Below are 13,179 nucleotides of genomic sequence, written 5' to 3' on the forward strand. Positions count from 1 at the left end.
ATAGACTTTATCAGAGAGTTCTCTGCAGTAGTATCATGAAAAAAGGTGATGAAAAGCAATACAACTTTCAGGTCACTGGAAAAGCACATGAGGAAATTTTATATCTTTGGTAGTGGTAATGTTTATGAATACATAACTTTTTCTTCTCAGCTAGATTTCAGCTCTGAGGAAAGTTGATTTCAATTACATATCTTCGCATACCCTACATACTTTCCACAAAACAGAAACACTCAGGGATCAATTAACCGTGGAGCTAACATTGTATGATGTACTGCTCATTGCATAATGATTAGCAAACATGAACTCATGGAAAAGTCTGGCTAACAGAGTTAATCAAAATTACAGGGACAAAGGACTTAGCTAGAGGATGAGTGTTACACTGAAGGAAAGACTTTTTTTTCACTGATTTCCATTCTATATTTAAACCTCGGTAAGTCAATGTTCAAATCTTTGCTATTATTCTGATTATGAGCTACATTTTAATGGAGAAAACCTGCATGGATAATATCTCATTCTTTGTTTTTGCTGCAAATGCATCAAATACACTCCTGTGTATCCTAAGCTTAATGTCAATACTCAAATTTTACTCTTTGGGCAGGGCTGGGGTTGTGGCTCAGTGGTGATGTGCCTTCCTAGCACGTGTGAGGCGCTGGGTTTGATCCTCAGCACCACATAAAAATAAATAAATAAAATAAAGGCATCGTGTCCATCTACAACTAAAAAACATATTAAAAAGTAACATGAGCAACATTTATTGGAAGATGGATAATAAACAATAATACAGTTAGTTTCAGTAAAATATCTTTGGGTTTTCTCACATCTACAACTATCCCCATAATTTCCTTGTTGAGTAAACTAATGGCATTTCATTGGAAACCCACGATCAGGACAGACTGAAATTCATAACTTTTTAGAAACCTGAAACAAAAGAGAATGTATAACCTCTCTCACTATCTGTTCCAGTATCTGAACTTATTCTGGCTAGAGTGCTTCCTGAGGCTTGGGCTTTCCTTCTCCTGGTTAATCCATTTTCTTTCCTTCTATCTTTAATAGAGGTAGAGAAGAAGAAATGATCTTCCTCTGTGACACAGTAAGTATACCTACCATCATGTCAGTAATAAATAACTCATTCCCTTTATTTAAGATAAAAAATCTGTGAGAGTCATTGATTTATTTACCACTGGGCATCAAAAAGGAAAAAGCAAGGTGGATATAAGACTCTTTTGTCTGACCAAGTAAAAGGCAATCCATCCCTTCTCTAGAGTTAGAGATGCCATTTTCAATATAGTTACCCCCGATGATCAATTCATCTGGAATTAAAGAGCATACTCCATGGAAGACATTAGACCTTTGATGTTCAAATCTCTTAAAAAAGGATTTTGACAGTCCATCTCACAAAAACGTGACTGCAAAATGAAGGACAAGATTTCTTTTATGTAAATGTTTTCAGCCTCAACTTTATCTAAAAAAATTTCTCTTAAAATGGCTGTACTGTTTTGTGTGTGTGTGTGTGTGTGTGTGTGTGTGTGTGTGTGTGTGGTGCTGGGGATAAAATGGCTGTACTGTTTTAGAAATTTTGTTTCACTCTGTATCTGAGTCAGTGTCCTTTCCTCTCCTATCTTGCTTTTTCAAGGCAACAGACAAAATACCATTTCTTAGAACTGAACCAAAAAGTTAGGTCCTAAAGAAATCTAATACTTAAGAAGAGAATATTGAAAACAATAGATTTTTAAAGAAGAGAATGTTAAAGTATATCCTATTCTGCTTATGTAATTATAATAGTTTGCTTGGGGCAAACAGAGAAGCAACAGGTTCATCTGGGTGCTTGTATAGTAAGTATTAAATAATAAAGTACATAAATATAGTGGATTCTCATGTTAACAGTTAAAGGCAACTGCAATGTATAAATATTTCTTGTTCAAAAACCTCATTTTATTATTGGATTTATTCTACCTGCTTGTCTAATAAACTTCATACCAAAGACACAATTTTGTAGGCAGTGGAAAGCCAAGTTCATTAACACTGAAGTCATTTAAAACAGAACATGTCAAGTGTTCTAAGGGTTTTGGATGCAATGAAAACATCCATTAGAATGAATAAAAATGATTTTAACATCATCACCACTTTTTTATTTATTCTCTTTAGATATATATGATGTCACCATTATTTACATCATCATCATCATAATCATTAAACATTTATTGAGTACCTAGAGTGAGTAGAATATACTTAACAATAATTTTGTTAATGCTAAAGTCCACTCCTGGGAATTTCAACTTAAAAAACTAAAAGCAATCAGGGAATTCTCATTGGAGAATTAGAGTCAGGGAGTAGTTGGGCAGAGAGCATTGAAAGACTCTGAAAATCTTAGATTAATAAACTTTTAGAAAGATCAGGAAGGAAAGACAATCCTTTGCAGTAAGGATTTAATTATCCATTTTGCAAATGACCTCCACTCTACCTAGCAGTTACTGTCCTTCTTCCATGGCTGACCTCCTTGTTGGATGCCTTGGAAGCCAGTAAGAGCAACAAAATCCAAGGAAGGAGCTTTAGAGAATTAAAAAATTAAACAAAGCAACAACAGCAAAAAGAATTATTTATAAAGCATGAGGGAGGTATTTGGGGAGCTCCCAGGTAAACTCAGCCTCCCAGGAAGATTTTTCCTCCTGGACCTTTTACTTTATTTTGTTCTAGTAACTTAAGCCCTTATTGCTGGTGTAATTTCAAATGAAAACAAAATTGATAAAATTATATTGCTATGTTGTGCATGTACAAATATGTAACAACAAATTCCACTATCATATATAATTATAATGCAACAATAAAAAAAGATTTAAAAAATGAAAACAAAACAGTAGTATAGAGCTTGGTGGAGTCCTGCCGGTTGTTTTTCCAAGAACCCTTATAAACTATTTTGAAAGTCGGCCCTGCTCAGGGTCTCCATCTTAGCTTTACAAGACCAGAAACCCAATTTGGGGGGCATCAGAAGTAGATCTGTTAGTAGTAGACATAATCCAGCTCACATAATGCAGAGTCACAATTCTGCAGATACTGAGGTTGAACAGACAGGGATGCTCATGTCATCAGAGCCCCACGGCCATGAATATTGGAAATCAAAATGTTGGATGTTTGGTACGTGGGAATTGGACCAAGAAGAATTAGTTGATGTACTGTGAAGTATTTCTACCCCATTTGGTGATTGTATCACCATGGACATCAAGTCTGCATTACCAAGACTTCTCCCCTCTGGGTGGTATTTGCATAGGCACTGTCCCCTCCTTGTTCTTGGGGTTGGTTATACTGGTCTTTGCTACTTCCAACCAATTCCTTTCTGGCACAAAAGCTTTTACTAACCAGGATTAACCAACAGCCCTAACAAATAAAATGCAGGATACCCGGTTACATTTGAATTTCAGATAAACCGCATGTAGTTTTTAGCATAAGTATATCCCAAGTGTCCCATTCAATGTTTGGGATACACTTATGCTAAAAATTACATGTGGTTTATCTGAAATTCAAATTTAATTGGAAATTCTCTATTTTTATTTGTTAAATGTGACAACCCCCAAACTGACTTTCTGAGCTTCCTTGCCTATTACCTTGACTGGTAATAGTTTTAGGTGTTGTAACAATTTTGACACACATGTGAGTGCACACAATACACTTTCTTGTTTTATTCATGAAAAGTTAATAACATTCTTCCCATTTGAGTTTACTGATTTGACTTGCAAAGAATTCTTCTCGCCCTATCATTTGTGCACAAGTTGGGGGAAGAGTGGATCTTATTATCCTTGCCATGTACCAACAACAGCTATTGAGATAAATTTCATTAACCAGAGTGGTTTAAAGCTGAATAAACTATTTGGGGTAGGATAAAGAACTAATATAAATGAGTTATGATCAGATTTCTTTGCTTTTGCTACATAGCTGAAATTATTTGTATCAGGAAATGGGAGACAGGAATTTTACTATGGGAGGAGGATAATCTTGGAGAAGAAAACTTGAGTGTTAAGACAGGTCTGAGGAGTGGTATTCTGTAGTCCAGACTAAGATACTAGCAAGGAATGCAGAACAAGAGGCAGGAAGATGCCAAAGAAACGGAATATTTCAAATTTGTGAGTAGGGCTGCCCTTAGCCAGATGCAGTGGGAGTTGGAATTCCTTCCTTCTGCTGCCGCTCCTATTCTGCTTGACCTTCTGGGCTTAGCAACCAGAACTCAGATTGTTTTTATTAGCATGATCATATACCTGCATTTGAGTTAAATCCTCCCAAATTTGTGGGCTACCTGAAAAGCTCACAATATTATAGGACACGATTTTTACAAGATGATGTAGTCTGATTTTCAAATTACTGACTTAAAAACGAAATGTTAAAACACAGCTTGGTCAGGTGGAGTGTGAATTATCTACACAATGGGTATTGTACCCAGCTGGAAGACCCGGTCCCAAAGCAATGTGATACTTATTACATTGAATACACATAAAAACACATTTTATGGATTCGACAGAATTCCAATCACACCCTCTTCAACAACTCTTTGCTGACTGCCTTTCTGGAAACAAAAAGATAATGTATTCTAAAGTGAGGTGGAAGGGATAACAGTGTATCCTGTGCACTGTGTTAACTGTGGGAGCCAAAGACGTACATCTCTGACCTCAAGGTGTTTACGAATAACCATGCGGGATTAAGGCATTATAAAGCATGGAGTTAATAAGCACAAGACATAATGTAAAGCGCTGTGGGGTTGTTCCAGAATGGGCTTTTGGATTCCTAATACCTTTTTCTTCTCATGATTAGGAGATATAGAAAAAGGATAGAGTGCTTGAGAAATTCAAGAATGGAGGTCATGAATTGCCAGTGACCACACTTGCCATGAGACCTTGAATAAATTACACTGTTTGAGCCTCAGCTTTCTCCCCTGTTAAGGGGGGATTACATTTACTTGTGCAGATTAAGCAGTAATGAATAAAGCACCTAGTCTTGTGCCTGGTAGGAGTAATGGATCAATAAACTCCACTTCTTATTAGCACCTATTTTCAACTTTTTCTTTGATTGAGAAGGGAACATTTCCTGTAGAGTTACTTCAAGGGGCATGACTAAGACACACAGTTCTCACAAAGAACGCTCTACAGCCTCCCATTTGTGCCTCTTGCCTTAACTAAGGGCCAGAGAAATTCGGGCTCTTGAGAAAACGCTGCACTGGTGTTTTTTTTTTTTTTTTTCTGTAGGTACCAGGAGAGCTGCCACAGAAGCCCAAACGCAGCCTGGGCAAGGGTTCTCCGGAGGGGTAAGGGCGCCTGGACCAGAGAAGGAGCCGCCCCCGCGAGGGAACGGAGGCGGGGATGTGGGCGCCGGAGGGGCGTGGGGCGACGGCATCGGGTGTCACAGCCAGCAGAGCTGGGGCGGGCACACCTACCCGCCACCCAATCCCCTGCCGTAGCTGCGGCCTTATGAATAAGCAACGAAGCGAAGCGCCCTCCCCCTGGCGTCCCAGACAGCGGAGGGAGTCGCCGCCGCTGCAGGGGCCGCGGCGGGGATGCAGAGCGCCAGCGCCGCCGCTGTCCTCCGCGCGCTGCTTGGCTGAAAGCGCACAGGTGAGGACGGGCCCGGCTCCTGCCACTCCGGCAGCCGCGACTGCAGACGTGGCGCCAGGGCAGGGATCGAACCGGAGCCTGGGGCGGCGCGGGGTCGCTCTGGGAGAGGTGTAGTCCCGGGAGCTGTGCAACCGAGGCGCGCCAGGCGTGCGCCCTGCGCCCCCGCCGGAACGCGGTGCCGGGGCGCGGGGTGCACGGGGGCAGCTCCAAACGCGCTGGGCGCGGCGTGCAGGCCTCGGAGGACTCACCGCACTCCTTGCTCCAGCCCAGCCTCCCGGCTGCGCACCAGCGAACGGGCCTTTGTGCTGGCGGAGCTTACAGACTGGCTGCTTTTGTGTGGGTTTTCCCCCTCTTCTTTCTCTCTCTCTTTCCCTCCCCTTGCGATCCTACCTCGTTGGAAGTTCTTGAAGACTACGCTTTACTCCTTTCAAAGCATCGATCTCAGTGTCGCCCGTGCCACTCAGAGCCCAACTCGAGGAAGGATTTGGGGCTGTGGTGGCCACCGAAATGTGAAATATGCCCTGCCACTTTGCAGAAAACAAACAGTTGAGTGTTTAGCGCAGGGATGTCTCGGAGCTTCCTTGCTCAGCCCCCACCTCCCTCAGTACAGGGCTGGAGGATGCTCCCTGGAAAGGTCACTTAATTAGGAAGGGGACCTGAGGGTTAGACTTGGAGGAGATGAGTCTCTGCTTCTTGAGACTCGAAGGGTTGAGAGGTGCTGACCGGAGATGCCCAGATGTCGCATGTGCGTTCCGGTCACTGACAGAACCCGACCTGTACAGATTCCAAACATGTAGAACGCTGGCTAGCGAGGAAGCAGAAAAACGTAGGACCCCCAAGAGTTTGGGTTTCTCCAAGAAATTCTTTTGCTTTTCCAAGCCGATTCTTAGCATCTGCCGGGATCTTGGCACCTAATTTCAGTGCAGAATAAATGTGCAAGAAAGCAGAGAAGGTTGCTTTAAAGTGTCTGCCTTCTTTCTTTGGAAGTTTTAGTTTGAAACGTATCAGGGAATGAGGAGTGACTCACAAAACCACTCATAGAACAGCTCTGAAGGATTCTTCTCTGAGGAGCACATTGTGTGGTTAGAATTTGCGTGCCTCCCCCTTCTTTTTCTGTATTTCCTTGAGCATAAGTGATTCTGTTGGGCTGCAAGGAGTCTCCTTCAGCCAAGCAACTTCAGTCATTCACTGACTTCTTTCTACACGCTTGCCAACAGAACCCCACTGGAACATCTATTGAAAGACTCAAAACTGGTGAGGGTTCACGGTATCAGAACATTGTGCTATTTTTTTATACCTAGTAGAGATTTAAGGGTTGTTTGACTTGCTCTTCTGATTAAAGTGGAGTTTGTTATATTTGCCATAATAATGAGCCAAGCTCTCATGAAGCAGACTTGATATTGATTGCGTTTTTTCACAAAACTCCCAGGGCTCACCAAGTCTAAGGTAGCTACAGCAACAGAGCCAATTAGGGAGACGTGAATTTGTCTTTGTTTTCATGGAAGGCTTCTTACCATTTATTCCCGGTGTTTCCTGCTAGATTTTTGTACTATCATAATTTGGTATTGCAGAAATGTTTGATACTGAAGTAAGAACACAATCAAAATGAAAAAATCTGGGCTTTTATGTTCTGGGAAATTTTCACTCTTTAAAGGTGACTTTCACCCTCTTTTCAGCAGATGTTTGCTTGAAAAGTTGTGTATAGCATTATAGTTTTGTTAATCAAATTTTATTTATTCTCACATAAGTAATTCTGAGTTTAATCTGTTAGATGAAAATTCATTCTCTAACATGTGTGGTCACTTCTATTTTTCCATATTGTGTTTACTTGGAGATTATAAGAGAAGTATATGAATCTAGTTGCAGCTTCCCTTTAAATGCCAACTAGTGCTTAGAGATCTTGCCAAGCAAATGAGGTTTGTGAACCACAATGAACAAAAATAAAGTGTCAAATTAGGTCATTGAAAAGGGCTCTATGATAGATATACAGCAGTTAACTGATCAAGTTCAATCAGAACAGGATTCTGTAGACACTCTCAGGTCACTTCATCTATGTGAAAAGCTGAAAAGGGAAGCTCCATGGAACTATCTAGGGGAAAAATGGATGTTCCAATTGGGACTGATTTTACGGAGGTTTCAAATTGCTCACATTTCTGTAGTTTGAGGGTCATGCATATCAGTACCACCATAATATGTTTAATATTGCACTCTTAAATTTTTTTGAACTGCTTTCATGTCTATTTTCATTTTTTGTTTCACCCTCCACTGTTGGAAGAAAATAAAATGAGCATTATTATTATTATTGTTTAGCATGAGCATTATTATCCCTATTTTGCCACAATAAAACTGAGCTTTAGTGATTTGCCAGAGCTGGAACTTGAATCCTGTACATAAATGTTTTTTTAATACCTTCAAGTCCAACTTTTTTTGACAGAGAGAGGATAATGTGCCAGGGGTGATAAGCATGGACACCTTTATTTATTTACATAATTAAACTATAGAGACCAAAGCTAGTGGGCATAGTATGGAGAACTTAGCCGTGGTCTGTAGGGAGGAGAAAGCACTTTGTTGGTCTTGACCCAGGCATACTTCTCTGCTTTCCTCCTGGGGGACCATATTTTCTTTGTGGTTACTCCATTTTCCCTCTTCCACTGTGATGGAAAATGCTGCTGAAAGGATCATCTGTCATTCCAGCTATTTAATTTATAGTGAAGGATGGTTGCAGCCCAGATCTTAGAGCCATTATAAAAGGCCAGTGACAGTTGTCAATAGCACAGTGAATCAGAAAGTGGTATCTTAATGCCATGTTCCACAGTTGGGTTAATAGGGTTTAGAGTCTTGATAAGTTCAGGTTTAGACAAATGAAATAGTATTGCCGATGAGAGTCTTAGGATGAAAAAAAAAAAAAAAAAAAAAGACAAGACAAGACAATGACAAATGGATCATTGAGAATCAAGAGAAGCACAAATGGGAAAGATTATTAAGACACCAGTCAAGGAGAGGAGTGTTCTTTTTCCTTATAATAGAAACTCTGATTGAATTTTGAAAGGTGTGCTGGTAATTGAGAAGCAAGTTGATCTGAAGCTTGTTGTCTGAGACTGCTGATCTATTGTGTGTGTGTGTGTGTGTGTGTGTGTGTGTGTGTGTGTGTGAAATAAACTCTGAAAACCTAAAATATAGCAGAAATGAGAATACATAAATTATCACTGTTATTGAAAGGGCACATTGAATAAATAGCCAAAATTAACTATGGGCTGAACGAAACATACAGTTAGAGAAGGTTAGACCATGAAATGTCATTGGCCATCTTACAATACAAGATAGAGACTCTGAACATTTGTTTTCCCATCCTTCGATGATTATTTACATTCACTATGCCAGCAAATATTTATTGAATACCTCCTCTATCTACCTACCATTGTTAATAATTATAGGGCAAACAAAGGAAGCTCAGAGACTGGTGTTTATGTGGAAGGGACAATCTTATTTGAGGTGACAAGACTTGATGATTTGTGCTGGAGGAGCTCAGAGAAGGTGGGAAGAGAATGCGCCGGGCATTTTTGTGACAGCAGTTATCTGGGGGCCAGGGCTTGCATATCTGGGGTAAGGAGGAAACAGGGGTGTTGGGGCTAGTGTAGTGCTATGAGCAACACTTAGGAGACTGAGATGAGTGTGGCATATAAGAGGAGACTGTAACTGGCTGGGAATAGTTCTTGTACTCGACCCTGGTGGTGTGAGATTTGTTTAATAGATGTGGTGTTTGACAATGGTACGTTCGGGGATATAACATGGTGTGTTTTGTGAAGGCAGAGAGTTGAGGTGGCAAAAGCAGGGGCTTTGAAGTCTGACAGAATCCAAAAGATCAAAAACAGATGCTATCACTGAAGTGAATTATGCTCTGTGTCTATAGATTTCTCATCTACAAAAATGGGGTAATGTTGTTTGATTCATTCTGTTATTGTAAATTTATGATTACACAAATGGTATGCCTTTACTCCATGTACAGAGAAACAACATGTATCCCATTTGTTTACAATAAAAAAAATGGGGGATCATGGTAGTACCTACCTTATCAGGTTGTTGTAAGGATTAAATGATTTCCATGGTCCTGTCTAACACTTGGCACACAGCGTCCTCAAAGAGTAGTCATTTTGATTGATTATTGTCATTTTTATTCTGAAGAATAAACCATCTGGACTGTATAAAATGAATTAGAGAGGAGAGAGTGAGGACAGGGTCACCAATTAAGATGCAATTAAATTAATGACAATCCAATGAGGTGACTAGAAGGGATGATTCCAAGAGACATTGTGAGGGTAGACTCAGAGAAGTTGTGAATCAGACATATAAGAGGAGTTCAAGCTGACACTAAGGTGCTGACGAAGATGGTTTATGCCTGAGGTGGCGTTCAAGTAGATGCTGCCTCTGAAAGATGAAGAAAGACCTGGAATTTGAAGGTCATCTGTTGGTGTCTCTGAGTTGCAGATGTCTTCCTACTGCTGTCCCTACAGGCTGTTTTTTCTAGTTCTTTTACAGTTCAGGCTTTGCTTTGAATAGTGTGGAGAAGGAGAATATGACCTCAAATACTCGAAGGTAGAAAAGCCTTGTGTTCACCCCCACTGTCTTTCCAGTTAACAGTGAAAATCAGATTAGACGTCTTTCCTCACCCCACACTAGTTACTTACAATATTTGTTTTATCATAAGAAAGGAAAAGCAGATTGTCACCAGTTTACTGTATTAGGGCAATGTTCATGTTCCTTCTATATGATACACGAAACTCAATTTACCTTGGAGAGAGTAGCTTTGTCATCATGAGAATGGTGGTTTCCCTTTTGTGTCTTCAGTTTGGTAACACACTCACATAGCATTGTCCATTTCAGTTGGAAAAACATTGACCAAGTATTTAGAAAATCTGAATAAGTCCAAGGCTAAGACTGTTATTTTTTATGTCGTCTTTCATTTGTCTTTGAAACTTGAATCTGCCTGGACTTGACAAAGAAACAGACTCTGGACTGGATCTATTTAAGATTGTCAAAGATAACGCTTGACAGAAGAGCTTATCTGCCTGCTGGTGGCAGAAATGCAGTAAATTGTTCGAGGCCTGCCAAGCCATTAGGATACCTTGATAGTGAATGACAGACACAGTGCTCAGGACTTGCTCTAAAGGGGATGCTTTTAAAGCTATTTGAAGCTAATATCCACTATCAAAAACTTGGTTTGAGTTTATTTATCTGAATTAATTTGCATTGACAGATACAGTGAAGAGAAAGCAGCATCCAAAGACACAGCGTGAAGGAAAAGAAAGAAAAGTGTTCTTTTTGTTTGCTTGTTAAATATTCTTATGACTGAGTTAATTTAAGACACAGAATTCTAATAAGCAACGAAATCTTCCCTCTTTCCACCTCTCACAGCGAAGCAGGCTGTAGACATTCATCTATTTGTTCAGCCAATATTTACTAAGCATTTCCTCTGTGCTGGGCACTTGGCCACATAAGGTTTAAGTGTTCAGGAAAAAAGAAAAGGCCTGTACCCTTCGAAATATGGTTGCAGATGGTTATTTAGGTTGAGGTTTATTGTCATTGAATTGACAATGGTCATTCTTTTCTTATTTATTTTCTAATGTCATGCAACTCCCATTGTGGGATACCAAACTCATGAGAGCAGCTAGGTGAACTTGCTCTGAGCTTTGAGAGATGAAGAAAGACCTGGAGCTTGAAGGTCATCTGCCAATTTATCTGAGTTGCAGATGTGTCCCCTGCTACCGTTCCTACAGGCTGTCTTTTCTCCTTTTAAAGTTCAGGCGATGCTTTGAACAGTGGGGAGAAGGAGCATGTGGCCTCAACACATAGCCGTAGAAAAGGCTGGTGGTTCACTCTCACTTTTTTCCCTGTAATTGGATTTAGAAAGCAGGTGGCCAGTACTTAATCACAGAAGGAAAGTCTTTTAGAGCGATGGAGAATTCCCTTTACACAAAAACTCTGAAACTCAAGATGTAGATGAAAATAAGACCTTGAAGGAAAATTCTCTTCTGGAAAGGCAATTGAGGCTATATTAAATCTTTATTCTTTGTTCCCTTCCCCCTCAATTGGATTTTGTTCATATAATTCTTCTCTCAGCCCACATGACTGCAAAACATAAAATGTGCACTACCTGCTCAGTCGTGTGGTTGTCTCACCTCCTTGATGGCAGAATTGTGGAAGTATTTGTATTTCCATTTTATGTCATCTAGATAGGAAAATAGAATCATGAAGGTAGAGGCGATTTCAAAGGTTATTTTGCTTAACTCCTGGTTTTGTTGGAGGAGAAACTGAAGTCACTTGCCCAGGATCACATATGGCAAGTTTTAACAACAAGAAGAGTAAAATTCAGAAAACATTGTTCTGATGCCAGTCTATGTTCATCTAAACTTCATGATGGTCTGGGTTTTTCAGGTTTTTATACAGAAGCACAGGATCATGTAGAACAAACTTTTAGGCCACACCTGTGATCTTTTAGGATGTTTAGAAAGATTTTATTGAATGAGCAAAGTATTTGTTCAGGAACAAAAAGCTGTCTCAACAGATCTGAAATTAACTCGAGAGGCTTTTTTTTTTTTTTTTTTTTGTACTGGGGTTGAACCCAAGGACACCTTACCATTGATTTACATCCCTGGCTCTTTTAATTTTTTTTTTCTTTTTGAGACAGGGACCCACTAAGTTGCTGAGACTCTTGCTAAGTTACCCAGGCTGGCCTTGAACTTGCCATCTTCCCGACTCAGCCTCCTAAGTAGCTGGGATTACAGGTGTGTGCCACTGAGTCTACTTGAAAGGTACTGTAGAGTTGTATAGCTTTTTTGTCTTTTCAGATATATAGATACAGTTTCATAGTTCAGCTTATCTATACAGACATTCAAAGATGTAGTTTCAATTGCTGTGAACACGCATGCTTCACAGCTCTCTCAAATATTTTCCTTTTAAGGAAGAAAAATAGAGGCAGTGAGCCAAATGCTACAAAGATCTTTTACCTGTGAACTGAGATATCTTCTGACTTGTCTAAAGTGTACTGAGTTGCCTTGGTACATGCTATTCCATTTTTCTCCTTTATCTTTCTCATATCTTCTCCTTTTAAAATGATGCTAGCTCCAGACATCAAGGTGCATGTCTGTAATTCCAGGAGCTTGGGAGGCTGAGGTGAGAGGATTGAAGTTCGAAATCAACCTCACAACTTAGGGAGGCCCTAAGCAACTTAGTGAGACCCATTTCAAAATAAAAAAAATACAAAGGACTGGGGGTGTGGCTCAGTGGTAAAAAAGCCCCTGGGTTCAATCCCCACGTCCTCCCCAAAGAAACCCCAAACTAGTTACCTGTATATAAAATAAAATTGTTTCGAACCTCTATTCTACCACTGGAGAAACAGCATCCTTCTCATCACATCTGGATTCTATGTTTCTCCTAGTCACCTCTGGCTTCAGTTTTCTTTTATTGTTGACTTCATGATCCTTGATAAGCTTTTCCTTTTCTTCACATGGTGTCATGATTTGTCACTCTCTTCCCATATTTCCCCCAAAGACTGTGAATTCAAGATTTCTGTGTGACAAACTATCCT

At 40.1% G+C, this 13,179-nt stretch overlaps 1 protein-coding gene across 3 annotated transcripts in view; it reads left to right on the top strand.

Moving 5' to 3' along the window:
• The first annotated feature begins 5,471 nt into the window (after positions 1-5,471).
• ARMH4 (armadillo like helical domain containing 4) overlaps positions 5,472-13,179 on the top strand; it is a 119,109-nt gene continuing 111,401 nt past the window's right edge. The window contains exon 1 of one of the 3 annotated variants that reach the window (XM_079125818.1): positions 5,472-5,594. The gene's annotated coding sequence lies outside the window, so the exon portion shown is untranslated. Of the gene's footprint in view, positions 5,595-12,284; positions 12,404-13,179 lie in introns of those variants that run through there. The other 2 variants (XM_079125819.1, XM_079125820.1) reach the window with 2 other exon arrangements.

The sequence above is a fragment of the Sciurus vulgaris genome, assembly GCF_902686455.1.
Source record: "Sciurus vulgaris genome assembly, chromosome: 2".
Classification (NCBI taxonomy): Eukaryota; Metazoa; Chordata; class Mammalia; order Rodentia; family Sciuridae; genus Sciurus; species Sciurus vulgaris.